This window comes from Cibotium barometz, chromosome 12 (genome assembly GCF_041138505.1).
Source record: "Cibotium barometz isolate CiBa-2024 chromosome 12, ASM4113850v1, whole genome shotgun sequence".
Classification (NCBI taxonomy): domain Eukaryota; kingdom Viridiplantae; phylum Streptophyta; class Polypodiopsida; order Cyatheales; family Cibotiaceae; genus Cibotium; species Cibotium barometz.
This window is the reverse complement of record NC_141057.1, coordinates 25435505-25452302: the sequence shown is the minus strand read 5'-3', so window position 1 is coordinate 25452302 and position 16798 is coordinate 25435505. Positions and strand designations below refer to the sequence as shown.

General features: G+C 40.4%; 1 pseudogene; it reads right to left on the bottom strand.

Moving 5' to 3' along the window:
- Positions 1 to 15163: 15163 nt before the first annotated feature.
- On the bottom strand, positions 15164 to 16081 carry LOC147633217 (calcium-dependent protein kinase 7 pseudogene; annotated as a pseudogene).
- Positions 16082 to 16798: the final 717 nt, after the last annotated feature.

Genomic DNA, 16798 nt, shown 5'->3' with positions numbered 1-16798 from the left:
TGATGTTGGTTTTCCTCTATGTAGGAGGCAAGAGATGAACTGAATGCCAAATGCTAACTATATGCTGACTATGCCTGATTCTCTTGCTCCTTAGGCTGGAAACGGTGAGGAGAAGGAGATAATTGAAATGAATAATTCACTTTTCTATTTATATGGAATGATGCTTCTGGTTGGCCAGGCTTATGCTATCGACCTGCATGTCTGGATCTTCACGACCTCATATAAGCCCCATCGATGTTGTCGATTGGTTTCCCATGCCCCATCTATTGTCGACTGGTTCATCATGCCCCGACGTGATCTGATGCATGTCCTAAATTTTGTTGATGCCTTGTGTACTGATGTAGGTGCTATAAAAAATAGGGCCATACAATGCTACACACTGTAACTACTATGATCTAAGCTTGTTAACATTGATTTAACTGCTTAGTAAATGTTGGATTAATGCTTGAATGCCTAGAATTCCATATCACATGTACACCAACTGGGTGTGCACGTGACATTCCCCTTTGGCTAAACTGCCAGGTGGTACACCTAACAACCCTTTGACTCCTGTATTGATCCTCCCCCACTGAAACCACTACCCCATTTTGTCCTCTTTTGTCCGGATTGAGTTCGACTATAGGAGTTGAATCCTTTGAGCCAAATGCTTCTCCACTACACGGGAACTACATGGAAAATGCTGATAAGTTTGCTTGGAAAAACGTGAATCACCACTGACCTGTCTGTGGAATCCTTTCACATGGACCTCTGAACCTCCTCAGGCAATGTTGGAGCCACTTCCGTCTTCTTATATGGAAGAGAACCCCTATTGATGCCATTTGAAGCCCAAAACTCCATTTACTCCTTTGATGATGGATGTCATTCTTCCCTAGAAAACTCATGGGTAAATCATGTATGCCTTGCAGAAACAAGATACTTAGACTGATTATCTTTATTGGACTGCTAGGATTACTTCTTTTTGCCTAAAATTCCCTTTTTAGCCTAAAAATTACACAAAAATAACCATTAAAATTTCCCCATAGCTTTTATGACAAAGCGACCATGTTATCGACCACTTATGCATGCTCCCGGGATTAAATCAAGGTAACATTATTTATTATTTCTTTTCGAGACTAACATATTTGCAAATTTCTTTTCGTCATAATATTTAGTACACAATCACAAAATGACTCTTCCATCCCCTCACAATCCACATCAACCATCCGAACATCTACAACTCATGGTAGAGTGTATGCGACTCACTTATATATCCACACGCAACGCACACTTGCTTGAGGCATTGCTAAACATCTTTAATGAACAAACCTGAAGACGAATGGTCAAAGATCTCAACGAATGATCATGATGCATGTTTTGTCGTGATCCCCATTAGCAACGCTCAATATTTCCTCCCAATATTTAGTTTTGTCAACTCATGGAGCAACACGAAATCATATTCGGATAGAGAATCAAAGACGACATCGCCATAGCCCAAAGATCTCAACGAACGATCATGATGCATGTTTTGTCGTGATCCCCATTAGCAACACTCAATATTTCCTCCCAATATTTAGTTTTGTCAACTCATGGAGCAACACGAAATCATATTCGAATAGAGAATCAAAGACGACATCGCCATAGCCCATGAACACTTTTTATCTCACTTACATTTCCTTCAATCATCACACTTTACCCCTGAAAAGATATTTATCACGATGCATACACATGTCTTTCGAGGATTATAGAATCACACTTTTATTTTGTAGCACATCAACCACACTTGGAGATGACAACTCTTTTACTCCAATTTTCTATTCACATATCATTATAGCATCAAACTAATTCATAATACTTAGACATCCCTTTCTTGAATATATTTTTGAATTATCAACCTTTTTCGTCAAAACGTTAGACAATAATAACAAGCAAAGGTAATATTTATCGTAGATATTTAATCAAGTATGAAGGCCACCCCATCGAAGATTCTCGATGGCTACCACGTCATACCGTCGCCACCTATCCATTGTGATTGCATCTTATGTTCATACTAGCTCATGATAATTATTTATGATTTTACGCCCGGCATGTTATAGGGAGTTAATTCATGGAATATATATTCTCACATTTATCATTATTTATAAATTGGAGTTAATCTATGAAATATGTATTCTCACGTTTTTCATTTTTATAAATTCTCTTGGGATGCCTTTCTAAATCTACGACGATCGTAGTTTACTTGACGCATACGTAGGTGAATTTGTACATGTGTACATTGTCTTGATATTATAAGTGCTATTATTTTGCTTTGGGATATTTTATTTTGGATGCGCCTTTTATTTTGGATGCGCATTTTTTATCAAGCTATGTGCAATGGTACAATGTCTACCAGGATTAATGTATTTAATTAGCTGTGTGCACTGGTATGATATAGTCAAAATTAATGTGCTTAATAGGCTTTGTGCAGTGATGACTAATATTATTTTGGATGAAGGTAATGATTGAGTGACTGATTATGTGTTAATTGTGGAACATGTGTTGGACCACTATGAGATATTTTGGAAGACATGTGAACACCTTTTATGGTTTCATATTTTGTTATCAATATTTTTGTAAAGCTAAGGCCTCATACCTTTGTACATACCAAATAGTATTTTATGCCCAAGACTTTATATCATTGCTTGCTATATTTTTGTAGAGCTGGCATGCTCATAAACTCAAAAGCACTTGTGCTTCCAATAGGCCTAAAATTATACAAAAATAACCAACAAAAGTTATAAAAATTTCCCATAGCTCTTGCGACAAATTGGCCATGTTATAGACCACTTACACATGTTGGGTTAAATTCAAGTAACTATTTTTCATTATTTCTTTTTAAGCCTTACATATTTGTAACTTTATTTTTGCCAAAATATTTAGTACATAATCACAATGACTCTTCCATCGCCTCACAATCTATGACAACCATCTGAACTTCTACAACTCATGGCAGAATGTATGTGACTCGCTTATATATCCGCATGCAATGCACACTTATTCAAGGTATTGTTACACATATTTAATGACAAACCTGAAGACAAATGGTCAAAGATCTGGACGAACGATCATGAAGCATGTTTTGTCATAATCGCCATTGGAAACACTCACATATTTCCTCCTAATATTCAATTTTGTCAAGTATAGCCCATGAACCCTTTTTTTCTCACTTACATTTCCTTCAATCTCACTTACCCCCCCACCCCCTAAAAAGATATTTATCGCGATGCATACACATGTCTTTCAAAGATTATAGAATCACACTTTATTTTGTAGCACATCAACCACACATTTGAGATGACAACTCTTTTACTCCAATTTTCTTTTCACATATCATTATAGCATCAAACTAACTCATAATACTTATACATTCTTTTCTTGAATACATTTTTGAATTATTAACCTTTTTTTTAAGAACTTTCAACAACAATAATAAGCAAAGGTAATATTTACCATTAGATATTTAATCAAGTATAAAGGCCACCCCATCAAAGATTCTTAATGGCTACTTGATCATGCCCTCGCCACCTATCCATCCTTGATTCCATCTTATGTTCATACTAGCCCATGATGATTAGTTACACTACTACGAGATGACTCATTTTTGACACTTGGTATTTGACGGTTTACACGCCATCGATATGTGCATCGATATAAACATCAAAATGAGCGTCGAAATGAATGTCGGAATAAGCGTCGAAATAGGTATCGAAATTTTAAATTTTCTTATTTTTAATTTCTTAAAATTTGAGTGTGCAAAAAAAGAAAACATTGACAAAAACTAAGTATTTCTTAGTAAATAACATTGAGATAAAATGTTATAGCTCATCATCGACTCTCTCATCCTCAGCTAGATCCATGGCTCCATATACATCTATTTCTAGAAATACCTCTCCATCTGCATCTTCATCAATACGTGTAGCCTCTGAATCGTCCTCTTCTATTTCAAGCATTAGAGGTGGTTGTGTTGAAAGTTGTTCTTCGTTCTCTTCTTCGAATTCTGGATTAGTTATTGTGTTTGCTTCTGGTTCAAGTGCTAGTAATTGTTGAATTACTATACCTTCATTTGATCCTTCTTCTAGTTGTTCAACTCGATCAATATCTATTTCTTGTACTTCTTGAGTGGGTTCCTCAACCTCTACTTCATCTGAAATTTCCATATCTTCAAATATTGTTTACTTTGTGGATCGATTTGCATTACAAACAACCATGTATGATCTCTCGGGTCCACCTTGAAGACAACCTACTGACAATGCTCTGGTAGCACAAATGTGTCCCTTTGGTTTGTCCATATCTTTGTGGAGTCTACTTGAATAAATCCGCTCTTATCTCTGTGCATGGTTGCTTGTGGTCCTTAAGTCACTACCTTGAACCACTTCACATCAAAAATGAACATAGAAAACTTTCTGAACCCAGTTCCTTGATAACGTGTTGTATCGTTCCACAGTAATCAAGCATGCCAACTTCACAACTTAGATCACTTGCACTAGAACGACTTTCTTGCATGAAATTTGTGTTGACACTGCAATCAAATGTTGTTCTCTTCTTATCTATTTGCTCCACTCAAAAGAGACGACCGCATGACCAAAGTGCACCAATTTGTGATATTGCAAGCAAAAGAAGATCATGAAATTGTATCAAGAACAAAAACTTATATACAAGACTATGTCTTACGGTTTCTTGTGTATATATAAAAACTCACTTACATGGTAATCACAACCATATGCAAGCTCCTCCTCCTCCTCGTCGCTTATAACGTCACCACTGTATTTTTCTTGTTGCATGATTTGCTGAAGACATCTACTAGAACGAAATTTTGGAAGTTGAGGAAATGAATCTGGGTATGGCAATGCTCTAGTTGTTCGACTCTTTCTAAAATTCAAACGATCTCGGTCTCTTTCCTTCTTTGCGACCCTCTATCTCTCGATCCATTTCTGCATAGCACTTAAGTTGAGGATGCAAAATTTATTAATCTTCTTTCGCAATGCCATATCCATTGTTCTCTAAAGCCCTTGTCCCCTTGAGGATCTTCCCCAACAAGCTGATCATCCTCTTCTTGTGTCCACAAACGTGGCATATCAGGGTTTGACGTACTAAGAAATTATGTTATGTATACAAGAGATTCAAGCCATCCCATTGAACAAAACCTTTCAATGTCTTCATAATCTCTCGAGGAAAAACATCCATCGACTATGAACAACACCTCCTATAGCAACCTTGTTAACCACATGAACAAGTAGGTACAATTGAATGGTCAAGAAACTTGTTGGAAAGAATTTCTTCGCCATTGTAAATGCTTCAATGGAGTTTAGACGAGTTGCTTCCAACGTATTTCTTATAATCTCCTTCTTTGATATCGATCGTACCACTGCAGTAATCTTGTATATTGTCGCTCTTATGTCTTCACCAAGGCAATCCTTAATGGCTATTGGCAGCACAAACTATAAGATTTGTGCCAGTCATGAGACTTCAAGCCACTAAGCTCTTCATTCTTTTTGAATGATCCCTTGAAGCAATGCATACAACTAGTGGGAGTACGAAACTCACTTATGCACTTCTTTACATGCCGCTACTCTTCTTTGGTTAAGACCCAAGGTACTCTAGGGAGAATCACTTTCCCATCAGGTCTGCTCCGTGCCCATAAGTGTTGCACATGCGATCCACCTCTTGTAGATCATCCCTTTGTGCCTTACTCTCTTTAGCACCTGTGATGGTTTTCCAAAGCATATCGGCTATGTTCTTGAAAATGTGCATAGGGTCAAGATGATGATTGACTAAAAGATCAATCCAGTATGGGAGTAGATGCAAGATGGATAGCCTTTTCATTCTGGGGGTGAACAACTTGGATCCACTTCCCATTCCCTCCTCCAATCACTTGGCTTTAGCACACGAGGAGGCCTCCCTAGAAATCTCTCTCTCGCAACTCATGGTTGTCGGGGAGATACTTTTTGTGGCCTTCGTAGACAACCTTCTTCAAAGCTATTGAGTACCAAGTCTCTAATCTAGGCCCACATAACCAGATATTGAAAGCCTTGCTAAACATGCTAATCATTATGATGAGATATGCAAATAATACAAAATGATTAAAATTGTAAAATTAAATTAGATCAAGAAATCTTAGAATAATTAACTTACCAAAGCACTCTCCATAGAGCTCAGCCAATCATGCATGGTCCACATAAGTATTCCTCACACTGTTGCATCCCTATATCCAAAACCCTTAGATGCATCATGAACTTGGATACCATCCATAACGTCTATAGCTCATCAACTAATGGAGTCAAGTAGACGTCCATGTTCTTAACCTTGTACTTCCCTAGAACTATGAAGGAAAGTAAAATGTGCCTAGTAACAGCTTTGTATAAGGGGGTAGTTAACTTTATTGTTAGAGACAAGAACTAAAGAAAGATAGGTCATAATAAGAGGAACAAAGTCTGTGTTCAGACCATTTGGAGATTCCTCATGGTTTGGCCGATATTTTGTAAAACAAATTCGACACCACTTTTGAGTGTTTTTTTTACATATCATCTCTATTTTGGTTAAAGAATGTGTTTTTAGAAAAAAAAACTATCTTTATCTTTTTCGTACATGTTAATCAAACAAAATTTTTGTGGGCTATATTTTTAAAGCCTTGATGTGGTTCTATGCAGGAAGAGAGAGAGAGAGGGAGATTTTGCTTAGAGACTTTTTGCGATTTGGGCCGACTGGTACTATTTACCCGCCGGATAGAGAACAAGATTGAAGCCCTCTAGAAACCATGTGGTAGAACCCAGAGAGTATGAGATCGAGAAGGAGGCATACCCGAGATAGCTGTGACATTAAGTGTGGAGGTTGGGTGGCCAGAGAAAGCCCTAATTAGTGATTAACTCTCTAGATTTGCATAATTGTACTAGCGATTATTATTATTTTTGGATTGATTAGACTTCGAAACAATCATAGATATTGGATAAATCTCTTCTTTCTTATAAAGTGTGAAGTAATTTGTTAGATCTGGTCAGGTGCTATTATTTTGAATATTTGATAAATATTATGAATTTTTATGATTAACTAAATGGAACAAAATATGGGATATATTACATCTTAGCCCATTAAATACCAAAGATAGAAGAAGAATCTAGAGTGGATAATATTACGGTGATATGTAGCTTTTCCAACATTGACTATGCTGCTCATTCATTTGCTCCTTAGGCTCCAAATGTTGAGAAGAAGGAGATAACTGAAATGAATGATGCACTTTTCTATATATATGCAATGATGCTATGGTGAGCCAAGCTTATGCTGTCTACATGCATGTCTAGATCTTCACAACTTCATATATGCCCCATAGCTGTTGGCTGATTGGTTCCCCATGCCCTAACCTAATGTGATGCATGTCCTAAATGTTGTTGATTCCTTGTGTATTGTAGTAGGTGCTGTAACAATAGCACCATACAATGTTGCACATGCTATAACTACTGTGATTTAAGCTTGTTAACATTAATTTAACTGCTTGGTAAATGTTGGATTAATGCTTGAATGCCTAGAATGCCATGTCACCTATAAAGTCAATATTAGATAAAATGGGAAAAATCCCTCAAAATGGGAATGTATTTAAAAAATTTGTTTTGGCCATAACTTGCACATGCAAACTCCAAATTTGTTGGACAAAGTAGATCTAGATTCTACTTTTCAAGCTCTTTCCAATGATATGTCACATGAATATGTTTTGACAAACTTTTGGATGAGTTTACCATACCCCCACTTTTCTCATGGGAATGGGATTTTTCCAGCTTTATCTAATATTGACTTTATACACCAACTAGGTGTGCACGTGACATTGACTAGGTCTGGTCGGCTAGCAAAAAAACAGGCGCTCTTGGCTAGCAATCTACTACAACCAACCAGGGAAAAGACTATAGAACCCCCACATGGAGCAAAACTAGGAAAAATGGACAATGAGGAAAAAATGAAGAAACTCCTACACGAGCAGGCACACCCACAATAATGGCCACCACTCCCTACTACAACTGAGTAATATGTATAGACAAGAGATAACTGCTAACATCCCCTCTTAGCTCATGGATGTGGAACCAATGCTAGTGAGCTGGAGTGCTGACAGAGAATCCGTTGAGGTAGAAGCTTCATGAAGAGGTCCGCCATATTGTCCTTCATTGAACAAAAGACTAGCAAGATGTCACCAACGAAAATCTTCTCTCTAAAGGTATAGTTTCGGTAAGAAGATTTTGACTGAGGCAGAGCAATATTAGAGCCTTGTAGTTGTTGATGCCTTCATGTATCTTGCATATGAATTGATTATGACCTAGAATAAGGTAGTGTAACTTAGACAAAGTTGTGATTTGGAATGCAATACCACCATCAAGGTTGTTGAGTGGCAAAGACAGCCAAGTGAGGTTACTGATCCTAGCTATGGTATCGAGCAAAGGCCCACTGAGTGCATTTGCCCCTAGATCTAGTGCTTGCAATAAGGTCAATGAGCCCAAGGTGCTTGGTATAGTGCTAGTCAAGTTGTTTTGTTATAAGTACAAGGATCGGAGGCTTTCGCAAGCTCCAATCTCAATGGGAATGCTTCCAATTATGCGGTTTCCAAAAGCAAAAAATAGGCCAAGATCTTGAATACTATGATATCCTGCAATAAGGTGCCATTAAGCTGATTCACTTGAAGCTGTAGTGTCACAAGGTTGGTGGAGTTGTACAGGGAGGTGGGAATGGGGCCATTTAGCGAGTTCAAGAAGAGCCTTAGATCGGTGAGAAGTTTCACATTCCCAATTTCTAAGGAGATATAGCCTTCTAGCTTGTTTTGATCAAGGTAGAGGGCAGAGAGACTGCAGTAATTTCTAAGTGGGGGGAATGGTGGTTGTTAGATTGTTGTCATTCATAAGTAGATCTATAAGGTTAGTGAACTTTCCCAACTCGGGGGTATGGGATTGCTAAGATCATTACGAGAGAGGAGAATGTGAGGGACAAAGGACGACAGGACCAAATGTATGAGAGATCATAGCAAAACAACACAGCATGAAATGGGTGAGTGAGTGTATATATGATGGTGAGTGAAAATATGTACAAGAGGTCCTCTAATGTGAGGAGACTCTGAGTAGAAGACCATTGCAGAAGCAGAGATGATGTTAGAGTTGAAGCACGGTCAATGAACGAAGGCTCGCATTGATGTGAGGCAAAGGCACTCCGTGAGATGGTCGGCGTCGAAGGCTCGCATCGGTGGATGTAGAGGAATTTCAAGGTGGTAGTGGGCAGAGGAAGATGAAGTGAGGATGATATAGATGTTGATGCAAACTCTAGTGATAAGGGTGCTAAACTCTAGTGATAAGGTGTTCTGGTACCTAAAAAGAGCTGAGAGGGCTGCCATCCCGAGTGGTGCAAGCTTTGGTGACAAGGGTGCTACAATACCTGAGGGGTGGTATGTGAGATGGTGAGCAGAGATGGTTGCTATCCCGAGAGGTAAACTGTTTAAGAAAAATGATGATATGTTGTAGAAGAGAGTGGGATGTTGTCCCAAGATGTGTACTGATGCTAAAACGTTGATGTGTTGTACAACAGCATAGAGTGGGTTGTTGTTCCAAAAGAGTGAACTGAAGATAAAATGCTAATGTGCTGAAGTGTAGCTATATAGGATATCCTCATCATTCATCACATTGTACCGCTCCATTGACCATATCAGGTACCATGTGATTATCTGTTGCTATGTTGTCGGTGCCTACATATCATCTGCTTCATCATCATCGGCTACTATCAGCTCTAGCACACCAGTGTTTCACATCATCTCATGGGATAGTAGCCCTCTTTGCTACATAGAGCATACTATCATTTCATATCAGTTCATGGGACAAGATCCCTCTGCCTACATATCATCTGCTTCATCATCATCGGCTACTATCAGCTCTAGCACACCAGTGTTTCACATCATCTCATGGGATAGTAGCCCTCTCTGCTACATAGAGCATACCATCATTTCATATCAGTTCATGGGACAACATCTCATGGGATAGTAGCCCTCTCTGCTACATAGAGCATACCATCATTTCATATCAGTTCATGGGACAACATCTCATGGGATAGTAGCCCTCTCTGCTACATAGAGCATACCATCATTTCATATCAGTTCATGGGACAACATCTCATGGGATAGTAGCCCTCTCATGGGATAGTAGCCCTCTCTGCTACATAGAGCATACCATCATTTCATATCAGTTCATGGGACAACATCCCTCTCTACTACATAGAGCATACTATTGTTTTACATTAGCTCATGGGACAACAGCCCTCTCTGCTACACTTCAGCACATTAGCATTTTATCTTCAGTTCACTCTTTTGGAACAACAACCCACTCTATGCTATTGTACAACACATCAGCGTTTTAGCATCAGTACACATCTTGGGACAACATCCCACTCTCTTCTACAACATATCATCATTTTTCTTAAACAGTTTACCTCTCGGGATAGCAGCCATCTCTGCTCACCATCTCACATCATCGGGACAGTAGCCATCTCTGCTCCTTACCACCCCTTAGGTATTATAGCACCCTTGTCACCAAAGCTTGCACCACTCGAGATGGCAGCCCTCTCTACTCTTTTTAGGTACCACAACACCCTTATCACTAGAGTTTAGCACCCTTATCACTAGAGGTTGCATCAACATCTGTATCTCATCACTTCATCTTCCTCTGCCCACTACCACCTTGAAATTCCTCTACATCCACTGACGCGAGCCTTTGACACCGACCACCTCACGGAGTGCCTTTGCCTCACATCAATGCGAGCCTTCATTCATTGACCGTGCTTGAACTCTGACATCATCTCTGCTTCCGCATTGGTCTTCTACTCAGAGTCTCCTCACATTAGAGGACCTCTTGTACATATTTTCACTCACCATCATATATACACTCACTCACCCATTTCATACTTTAAGTCAATATTAGATAAAGTGGGAAAAATCCCATTCCCATGAATAAAGTGGGGGTATGGTAAACTCATCCAAAAGTTTGTCAAAACATATTCATGTGACATATCATTGGGAAGAGCTTGAAAAGTAGAATCTAGATCTGCTTTGTCCGACAAATTTAGAGTTTGCATGTTCAAGTTATGGCCAAAATAAAATTTTTAAATACATTCCCATTTTGAGGGATTTTTCCCATTTTATCTAATATTGACTTCTGTGTTGGTTTGCTATGATCTCTCATACATTTGGTCCTTCATCCTTTTTCTGTCACATTCTCCTCTCTCGTAATGATCTTAGCAATCCCATACCCCCAGAGTTGGGAAAGCTCACTAAACTTATAGATCTACTTATGAATGACAACAATCTAACAACCACCATTCCCCCACTTAGAAATTGTTGCAGTCTCTCTGCCCTCTACCTTGATCAAAACAAGCTAGAAGGCTATATCTCCTTAGAAATTGGGAACACGAAACTTCTCACCGATCTAAGGCTCTTCTTGAACTCTCTAAATGGCCCCATTCCCACCTCCCTGTACAACTCCACCAACCTTGTGACACTACAGCTTCAAGTGAATCAGCTTAATGGCACCTTATTGCTGGATATCATAGTATTCAAGTGCTTGGCTTATTTTTTTTTCTTTTGGAAACCGCATAATTGGAAGCAGTCCCATTGAGATTGGAGCTTGTGAAAGCCTCCGATCCTTGTACTTATAACAAAACAACTTGACTAGCACTATACCAAGCACCTTGGGCTCATTGACCTTATTGTTGCAAGCACTAGATCTAGGGGCAAATGCACTCAATGGGCCTTTGCTCGATACCATAGCTAGGATCAGTAACCTCACTTGGCTGTCTTTGCCACTCAACAACCTTGATGGTGGTATTGCATTCCAAATCACAACTTTGTTAAGTTACAATACCTTATTCTAGGTCATAATCAATTCATAGGCAGGATACATGAAGGCATCAACAACTACAAGGCTCTAATATTGCTCCGCCTCAGCCAAAATCTTCTTACCGAAACTATACCTTTAGAGAGAACATTTTGGTTGGTGACATCTTGCTAGTCTTTTGTTCAATGAAGGACAATACGACAGACCTCTTCATGAAGCTTCTACCTCAGCGGATTCTCTGTCAGCACTCTAACTCACTAGGATTCGTTCCACATCCACGAGCTAAGAGGGGATGTTAGTAGTTATCTCTTGTCTGTACATATTACTCAGTTGTAGTAGGGAGTGACGGCCATTATTGTGGGTGTGCCTGCCCGTGTAGGAGTTTCTTCATTTTTTCCTCATTGTCCATTTTTCCCAGTTTTGCTCCATGAGGGGGTTCTGTAGTCTTTTCCATGGTTGGTTGTAGTAGCTTGCTAGCCAAGAGGGCCTATTTTTTTGCTAGCCGACCAGACCTGGTCAATGTCACGTGCACACCTAGTTGGTGTATAGGTGACATGGCATTCTAGGCATTCAAGCATTAATCCAACATTTACCAAGTAGTTAAATTAATGTTAACAAGCTTAGATCAGAGTAGTTATAGCATGTGCAACATTGTATGGTGCTATTGTTGCAGCACCTACAACAATACACAAGGCATCAACAACATTTAGGACATGCATCACATTAGGTTAGGGCATGGGGAATCAATCAGCCAACAGCTATGGGGCATATATGAAGTTGTGAAGATCTAGACATGCATGTAGACACCATAAGCTTGGCTCACCAACATCATTCCATATATGTAGAAAAGCGCATCATTCATTTCAGTTATCTCCTTCTCAACGTTTCGAGCCTAAGGAGCAAGGGAATGAGCAGCATAGTCAGCATACGGTCAACATTCAACATTCAATTCATCTCTTGCGTCCTATATAAAGGAAAACCAACATCCAAAGGGTGGACCTCATCATTCAGCATATCTCTCTCTTCTCAAGAAGGATACTCATTTAGGACATGCATAGATCTATTCATAGATTTCATTGTAACCATCGCATTGAATATAGCTACATTTTATTTGCATTGAAACCATTCTCTTTCTCTTAAGTGTTTCTAAGTGAATTTTAGGTAAGCCTAAGGTTGTTTTACTACGATCAATCCCTCACATGTCACATTGGTGTCAGAGCGTTACAGAGGGTAACCAACCTTAGTTCTTCCCTTAAGTCATTCAGTAAAGTATCATGACAGTTGCCTCCCCTTAGTTAAATCCATTTCTTAAGATCTTGCAGGCCATCCTTAGGGTTTTCCCCTTAAGCATGCATGAGTAACCCGTTCATTTACATTCTTCCATAGCATATAGGGTAGCACATGGCTTGCATCAGCATAGTAGTCATCCTAGCAGTCTAGTAAAGATAGTCAGTCTAAAGTCTCTTGTTTCTGCAAGGCATACATGATTTACCCATGAGTTTTCTAGGGAAGAATGACATCCATCATCAAAGGAGTAAATGGAGTTTTGGGCTTCAAATGGCATCAATAGTGGGTTCTCTTCCATATAAGAAGACGGAAGTGGCTCCAACATCGCCTGAGGAGGTTCAGAGGTCCATGTGAAAGGATTCCACAGACAGGTGAGTGTGGTGATTCATGTTTTTCCAAGCAAATTTATCAGCATTTTCCATGTAGTTCCCGTAGTGGAGAAGCATTTGGCTCAAAGGATTCAACTCCTACAGTGGAACTCAATCCCGACAGAAGAGGACAAAATGGGGCAGTGGTTTCAGTGGGGGAGGATCAATAGAGGAGTCAAAGGGTTGTTAGGTGTACCACCTGGCAGTTTAGCCTTTCCAAAAAAAGGAAAAATATCCACTATTGTGATGAATGTTCATTCTCAAGTCATTCTTTAGGTTGAACTCCTAAAAGGTAAGAGGTGTGGTTTGTTGGATTTAAGGATGTCACCATTGTGATGAACATTCATCCTCAACTCCTCCTTTAAGTTAACCTCCTTAAAAGCATGAGGTGTGGATTATTAGATTTAGGGATGTCACCAAACTCTCATGATTGGAAGCCAACACCCTAACATATGTTTTAGCCATGTCTTTGTTTCTACCAAATCTTTATTGGAGATAGGCATACCACTTTTGTTACAATCTATCCCCAATATCTGTGACTCTTATCAATGACCGTTGTTGTTAAGAATTATTGAACACTCTCCTTCTCTAAGTTTTTATGCTTGAAGTTAGTTCTCATATCGAAATTTTTGTTGGGTTAGTTATCTTGTATTGGTTCTACAAAGCATCACAAATTTCTAAAGCAAAGAAAAGGTATTTTGCCATGGTTAGCAAGGTGTTCTCATTAATGCCACTAATGATTGAGAGCGTATATAACACATATGCATGTCTACACTTTCAAGCCTCTAGAATAGTATGGTTTTACATGGCATCATTTGTTTGCATATCTTTTGCTACCAACTTTGGGTTTATCTCTGAAACTACTATCTGTAAAATAGGTCAAAATTTCACATGTGAACATCCCTACTAGTTTCATTCATCCTTGCCTTTAATCATGAGTGTTAGGGACCCTCCTACCCCTTTTTAAAATCAAGGGTTGGACTCATCTTCAACATGTAGAGAGTGTAATTTATGCCCTCTACCTTAGTTTTCTCATCGATTTGTGGTGGGTTTGGTTTATTGGAAACCATTTCTCAAAAAAGTTGTTTGTTAATAAAACGTGCAAAAAAGTTGTGTTTAGAACCTAATGTTGTTATACCATATGTAAGTAAATCTATAATAATGGTGTAAACACAAAACCCTCACAAAATGAAAGATCAGTTTTTTAACATAGGTTAAGCACCATAGAAGACAAAGAAAACAAGTGAAGAAGTGTATGTAAAAGCTAACATGATGGTTGTGATTAGAGAGATAAAATGATGGTTGTGTTTAGAGAGGGAGAGAGAGAGAGAGACGGGGAGCACGGGTGGGTTATTTCTCGGCAGTGAAATCAATAATCAACGAAATGACCTTACTTGAATATTTATTTATTCGTCGCCTATACACTACTTTACAAAAAAGAAAACCCTGGATTACTGCATTGTATGCCATCCTAGAGACAGAACTCAACACTTCTCTGTTGTGGGCAGGCCTACACATCAAAACTTGTGCAAGGTGAACTCTAAAAGGGTTTATCCCCCCAAAAAAAAGAATGGTTCTCCCTTCCCATATTGCACCACAAGAAGCTCCTAATAACTGTGCTCAGTGTCCAGCCCCTAATTCCTTCGTTAACTAACAGCTTAGAGCTAAGCATTCCTGTTGCAGGCTGTTGCCGGCGTTTTTAGTTGGACTTGTACTCTGGGTATGATGCTGTTGCACATGATCTTGTAGCCAAGGGTGAGCCAGCTGCTGCAGGTCCCTGAGTCTCATCCGTCTGTAGGGGTTCCGCTGCAGCATTCCCTTGATAAGCTCCTTGGCTGGGGCTGAGATGGACGGCCAGGGCTCCCTCTTCAGATCCAGCCTCCCTCGCTTCACGGCCTCGAAGATGTCCGCGGTGGTATCCCCGTCGAAGGGCGGATAGCCGCACAGCAACATGTGGAGTAGCACGCCCAAGCTCCACACGTCCACCTTCTGGTCGTGGGTGCCGGTGAGCAGGATCTCGGGAGCGAGGTAGCATGGCGTGCCCTCCACGTCGTCGAAGACTCGACGGTGGGAGAAGTCAGCAGAGGCGCCGAAGTCCGCGAGCTTGAGGTGGGAGTAACTTCTTCCTCGATCAGCGAAGAGCACGTTCTCTAGCTTGAGGTCCCTGTGCATGACACCTTGGTCGTGGCAGAAGGACACCCCTCTCACGATGGCCGCGAAAGCCTCAGCTGCCTGGGACTCCGGCAGGCGCCCATTGCTGGTGTTGTCCCTGAGATGCTCGAGCAGGTCTCCTCCCTCGCACAGCTCCATCACCACGTGAACGCACTCCTCGTCCTCGAAGCTCTCTTCCAGCCGAACCACGTTGGGATGACCCTTGAGCCTTTCCAGCGTCGCAACTTCCGTGCGCACATGGCGAAGGGCGCTCCCTGATTTGCGCACGGACTTGCAGGCGTACTGCTGGCCCGTGCGCTTGTGCGTGCACAGCCTCACAATGCCATCCACGCCCTCGCCCAACTGGCGGCCCAGCGCATAGGAGGAGCAGCTGCTGCTGCTGCTGTTACTTTCCATGTACGTACCTAAACTGTGCAAGATGATGAGAGAGAGCGTATGAGAAAGAAGTACACGATTATAGAAGGCAAAGAAAGGTGAAGAATCGCAAAGGATAAGATGGCAGAGACACAGTCGAGGTACTTTATATGTAGACAGACAGCAGTCGGACTTTCGTCGACGAGTCAAGCGGCCCGCATGGGCGACTCGGCGGACCGACAACATCATCCCTCCCTGATCGTCAACGTTCAAAAATTACACACTTTCTCCAAGGCCTTGTAAATTGTAACCAAACTAACAAACCTTCGACTCCAAACAAAAACTCTCGAGAGAAGTGCTTGTAGATTGTAAACAAACTAATAAAGCTTCGACCCCAAACAAAAGTTCAAACACAAACTCTCGAGAAGTAGTAAGCAGAGGGACCCCTCTCCGTGAGGGACTTTGTATTTCTCAAAACCACCCAAAAATCCAAGTGGCTTTCCCCTAAATCTAACCCTCTTCCTCATCCATCACTACCCCGATGATGCAATTCTCTCATCTTCGAAGCCCCAAAACCACCTTTGTTTTACTCCTCTGCTTTGCTTCACCTCTCTTCTTGCGTCGGGCGCACAAAACTCATCCTTGACTACTTTTTCGTAGCTGCGCAATTTGGCCACCTAACGGTCTTTATTGAAGCTATAGTATATAAACCTTTCAAGGCTTTAAAACCTTAAAGCTTTTAAGCTTTTCTAAAGGCTT